The 6,092-nt window shown below is 37.4% G+C and overlaps 1 long non-coding RNA gene across 1 annotated transcript; it reads left to right on the top strand.

The window, feature by feature from the left end:
* Positions 1-319: 319 nt before the first annotated feature.
* Positions 320-4,694, top strand: LOC115925152. The gene is made up of 2 exons (XR_004064569.1): positions 320-448; positions 4,307-4,694. It is a non-coding gene; the product is annotated as an uncharacterized LOC115925152 (long non-coding RNA).
* Positions 4,695-6,092: the final 1,398 nt, after the last annotated feature.

Here is a 6,092-nt window from a genome sequence, read left to right as displayed (position 1 = left end):
CAGTTTACAGTTGTATCAGTGCGCATGCGCAGACTTGGGCGCCATTTTAAATGGTGAGTAAACAAAGCCAATGACCTAGAGGTCATTTGGTTTGTGCGTAAATTAAGATTGCGCCCATGCAAATTATGATGTGAGCGCACAGCGCAGCGCGCAGGCAGTGATATTATCATAATTTGCATGGGCGCAATCTTAATTTACGCATAAATACCACTGACCTCTAGGTCATTGGCTTTGTTTACTCACCATTTAAAATGGCGCACACAACTGTAAACTGGTGTATTGCTGCGCGGACCTGGAGCGGTGGCCGCCATTAGGAGGGCAGAAAAACGAACGACCCAACAAGATACTGTGCACAACATACGTGGAAAAAATTGGAGAAGCCAGGTTCGTGCGTTGCATTTTGATGTTCGAACCGAAGAAAGAAAGGGAACTGCATAATATTTCACAAGTAAGTTCTTCTTAATGTTATGTTGATTAATAAGGAGATTTTAGAGCTAAAAATGTAGTTTATGCAGTGACTGTAGTCTGTACCCGGGTTGTCTCATGACAGCCACCGCAGCTCCTGCAGCAGCGGAGCGCGCCAGTCCACGCCCGCCGGTCTGGCGCAGGCATGGGTTAAGGTTCTGGGGATGGTGATGGGAAAATTCTGCTGCGCTGGAGTCGCTCGCAACTCCAAGAGCCAGAGAGTCCAACTCGGAAATATAACTCCATGAGCTTGATTCTATTAAAGAAAAGTCTAGAATAAAACGATACAATTAATTTTATCTGATCTAATTTCAAGATAAAATCAAATGTTAACTTCTTTATATTTTAACTAGACTAGACTCGAGATCTAGATCTACATGATCTAGACTCTACACTCTAGATCTAGGTTAGACAGAAATAACCGTCTGATATGGGTCATTTCTTTAATAAAACTGACATTTGTTGACATTCCCCATAATATAATCAGAGGTCTAGTGGAGCCAGACGCAGTCTCAGTAGAACAACCGACGATATAGAGAGACTGAAGCTTTTGGTCTAAGCCAGGCTAGCCTGCCATATTTCACATCACAGGAGTTATCCAACTAGGCTAGCCTAGCCTAAAAATCCCACCGCACACTACACTATTTCTATCAAATTTGCTTATGACTTGCTGACATTTTATTTATTTGGCTGGAAGCTGCTTTCAGTTTCAGTCTTAAAAATCACATGAAATAGCATGAATAGTAAAACAGTTGTCATGTTATGAGAAAAAACTCATTATTAGGTGGTCTGTTGAAAACAGATCACCTATTGTTTTCGTCAGAATTTTCTTTATTATTATTATTTATTCTTTATTTTTATTTATTTCCTACACTTTTTTGTGCCTAGGATAACTCAAGTTCGGTTTCGTCAATTTCGTTCAATTTTGGCACAGTCATAGGTCATTGTCATGAGACGTGACAGGAACATTTTCAAGGTCATCTAGTCATCGTGACGTCATCCAGGCGCCATTTTGTGAAATCACGTTATCCATCATATCTTCATGATGCATTAGCAAAGGTCATTCATATTCATATCACATATACTTCAGGTCAAGGGTCAACTGGTCATGTCATCAAAGGTCACATAAAGGTCATGACCCGCACGTACGCGCGCGTCAAAATTTTAAAATGCTCAAAATCACTTAACTATTAAACGAGAGTACGAATCAGGTCATTTTAAGCATTTCAAAAATTTCCGTCTGTACGTGTCTCCTCGCGCTCACGGCGCGGAAAAAAAAATCCGCGCGTGCTGCTATGGGCAATATAATGCAAATTTGATCAAAAACATCCCATTTTAAAAATCAAAATAGCTCTTCAGATAGTCAATTGACCCCAACTTTTATATCATGGTTCGAAAAAGCATGAGTTGGAGATATGATTTCATGTGTCATTTGACCCTCAATTAACTCATGACGTCATCATAATGGCCTCCGAACTCAAAATTTCAATTTGCATATTATGACGTCAGCAGATTTTTGGAAAATTGATTGTATCTCTGTAAATATTGATCAATTTTCTTTCAAATTTTGATATGTTCTACCTGAGAATATTCTCTACAAATACAGTCACAACAAAATTTCATTTTGACAAAGGTATCATGGCGTATTTTTGCGATTAAAGGAGGCATGTCAATTTTTCACATTTTGCGTGTATTCTCTATGGGACATGACTTTTTCTCAAACTGGATTCTACATTCTCATCTTTCGCGAGCAATATCTCCGTTGTTTTATCTTTGTTTACGCTGAGCTTTGAGTATGTTGTAGCTGAGACAATAAGCTATCCTGAGTGTGCCCTTTATTTTTCGATCAGATGCCAAGATCATGCTCATATTTCACTTACAATGTGGGATTTGAGAATTAAATTTTCCGTTTACGTGTAATCTCTATGGGAAATGTTTTGGTATATCGGTAACGCACTTGACATCCGACCTCGAGGTCCCTGGTTCGAGTCCGGGAGTCTCCAACAATTTTTTTTTCTCCATTTTTTGTTGTTGTTGACTTTTTAATGATCATAAAATTGAAAACAGACCACCTAATTCGTCCCCATGACGAATTAAATTTCTAGTTTTTATTTATTTCTTCACACTTTTTTGTTCACAGAATAACTCAAGATCGGTTTAATCAATTTCCTTCAATTTTGGCACAGTCATAGGTCATTGTCATGAGACATGACAGTAACATTTTCAAGGTCATCGAATCTTCATGACGTCATCCAGGCGCCATTTTGTGTTTGTTTGGTACTTTTTACTCATAATCATATCTTCATAACGGAAAAGCATTTCTCATTCATATTTATCATGATTAAGGTCAATATCCGTCCGGTCAATTTCAGGTCAAAAAACGCGCGCGCATGCGTACGTCCGCGCGTCAGCTCGCGCGCAAAATTTCAAAATGCTCAAAATCATATCAAATTAATTTTGCATACGTTTCAGGCCATTTTAAGCATTTTGCAAAAAAAACGCGCACACGCGCATGCGCGCACGTTTTCGCGCGTAATGGTATTTTCCTACATAGAATCGCCAATTTTCTCTATCATCATATTTGGCACATTTTTTCAAGCATTTTGATACCTTGTTCACCTTTTTCTGACCATTATTAACGGAATGAGCGTCCGTTTAAGATAATTTCCGTGCGTGCGAGCTCTTGTAATACATAGCATACATGGGCAAAAACATGCCTATACAAAATCCTTTGTAGCGCTTTAGGATGCAAGGTGAACCCAATTTTTTTTCTCCATATTTTGATAGAGTATGAATTGGAGATATGATTTCATGTCTCCTTTGACCCTCAATTAACTCATGACGTCATCATAATGGCCTCCCAACTCAAAATTTCAATTTGCATATTATGACGTCAGCATATTTCTGGAAAAATGACTGTATCTCTGTAAAATTTGATCAATTTTCTTTTAAATTTTGATATGATCTAGCTTAGACAATTCTCTACAAAATCATTACCACAATATTTCATTTTGACAAAGGTATCATGGCGTATTTTTGCGATTAAAGGTGGCATGTCAATTTTTCACATTTTGCGTGTATTCTCTATGGGACATGACTTTTTCTGAAAACTGGATTCTACATTCCCGTCTTTCACGAGCAATATCTCCGTCGTCTTAGCTTCGTTTTCGCTGAGCATCGAGTATGTTGTAGCTGAGACAATAAGCTATCACAAGTGTGCCATTTATTTCTAGATCAGATGTCGGGATCATGCTCATTTTTCACTTGCAAAGTGGGATTTGAGACTTTTATTTTCGGTTTACGTGTAATCGCTATGGGAAATGTTTTGGTAAATCTGTAACGCACTGGACTTCGGACCTCAAGATCCCTGGTTCGAGTCCGGGAGTCTCCAACAATTTTTTTTCTTCATTTTTTTTTTCTTTTTTGACTTTTCAATGATCATAAAATTGAAAACAGACCACCTAATTCGTCCCCATGACGAATTAAATTTCTAGTTTCTGCTTGGTTTTTGTTGATTTTTGAGTATGTTGTAGCTGAGACTATACGCTATCTAAATGTTCTCTAATTTTGTTCAGTCTGATGTCATCGTCGTCTGTTGATGATAATCATCAACATCATCATGATCATCATGATCATCATCATCGTCATCACCATTACTATCAAGATCATCATCATCATGATCATCATGATGATCATCATTGTTTACATGTCTATATAACTTCTCCCTTTCTCAATATAGTAAATATTATAATCTCTCATAAGACTTGAAGATAGACCACCTAATTCGTCCCCATGACGAATTAAATTCTAGTTGTTTCCATTTGCTTTTATTGTAATGCAGGAATACACTCAAGAGAGGAAAGGATGTTACACACCACATCTCATTCCTAGAGCTGTGCCTACTGTCTTTCCTGGACATCCTCCCTATAAACAGACCCATGGCTCAAGACTCCCATCAAAACCATGTACAACATCCGAAAGTGTTCCCGTGCCTCCAAAGAAACCCTATGACATTACAAAAGAACATGACTATTCTTTTTCTGTCTGAGTTGATTAGAAACTGAATATAACCAGACAGCAAGTGCAGGATGCCAAGAAACAGCTTAAAGTGGTGAAACAAGGTAAACAGGAGAGATGGAAAAACCAGGACTCTCTTGCAGGAAGTCCACGAAAGCAAGCTCATTAGCCAGGATCAGCTTGACCTACTTCAACACAACTTTGGAGAGAACGCATTTTCAGGAAAAACAAAACAAAACATAGAACTTCATTCGTACAAACTACAAAGACAGATCGGTCTTTTATATTTTGCCTCTTGTCTGCATAGCTTATCCACTGGATGATTGACTGTGAATCCGTTTAAAACTGGAGAGAGCTTTCAATAATCTTTTAAAAAAACAGAACAATCTGAGACTTTTGTTCTGTGTAATGAAATAAAATTTTGGGGACACATTGTGACAGTTGCACAACCTAACCATAATTTTCTGTTTGTTAACTTTACACGAAGGCACACTAAAGTGGATCTTAGAGTTGATTACATTAGGGGTTAAACAAAATGTACTTGAATTTTGAGTTGTTGCGAGGTATACTGTATTTGAATATTTACTCTATAAGCTTCATGATTGTACCTGCTGTATCTGATTCAGTTGCTATAATTTTTGCAAATTATTTGCACTCTACATGTGCTTTGATTCTGCAGGTACAGTATGGATAACCTGAGATAAACATGTAGACCTTTTTTATAACATTGTCTGGATTGCTCTCAACCAAGTGATTTACATCATTGAAGATGAAAAGCAAGAAATTCTCATCAAGTGAGCCTTTTAATAAACAAGAAGAATTCACAGATGTGTGGCAATTGAAAAGCCTGTGTAATGCACACCATATACACACCCATAGATCGTTTTGTACATAGGTTTGAATTTTGTTCCAAAATGGAAAACTGCTTTTGAAGAGATTTGATAACAGAAAAATTATATGGAATAATGTCACTAGATGTAAACCCATAAGATTGTGCACTCTTTGGCTTGTTGTATCTACTGTGTACATTTGAGGGTAATCAGTTTCAAATTTATTATTATACCTGATGAATAATGATGTCAAAAGACCATGTTACTATGAGGTTTCACTGAATAGTGTAGTGCAATATCCTGAGATGTAAGTCTCTTCAATTATAGTTCTTCATAGCAATACAGGTGACTTGGAATATATATGCTCAATTACTATTTCTGGTTTGCATTTATTACTTGATGAAATGTCTTTGTATTATTAGTAAATGTGACGCGCCTGCGTGCGCTTGGAGCCAAGACTAGTTAATAAAGTGTTTGTTATCGCTGACATCTTGACACATAGACATTGGCCTCCTGACATTTATGTTTTGGGAGTTATTGTGGCGGTTTTGGGATGTGTAATGCTTGTCTTTGGTGGCGAATCAATTTGTTGTGGTTGTGTTGCCCATGATCCGTGACAGTAAATTTGGGGCTAAAATCTGTGGTGTTGTTTTTGCAATGTCTGTCTTTTCAATTGTGATGTATTATTGCAGTATATAAATTATGTCCGATAAAATGTCAAAACTTAAATGCCTATGCTGTAGAATATCAACACGTGTGTGCCGTGTGGTAATAAAAGGT

Source organism: Strongylocentrotus purpuratus, unplaced genomic scaffold (assembly GCF_000002235.5).
Source record: "Strongylocentrotus purpuratus isolate Spur 01 unplaced genomic scaffold, Spur_5.0 spur5_scaffold_17, whole genome shotgun sequence".
Classification (NCBI taxonomy): Eukaryota; Metazoa; Echinodermata; class Echinoidea; order Camarodonta; family Strongylocentrotidae; genus Strongylocentrotus; species Strongylocentrotus purpuratus.
This window is presented reverse-complemented; position numbering and strand designations above follow the sequence as displayed.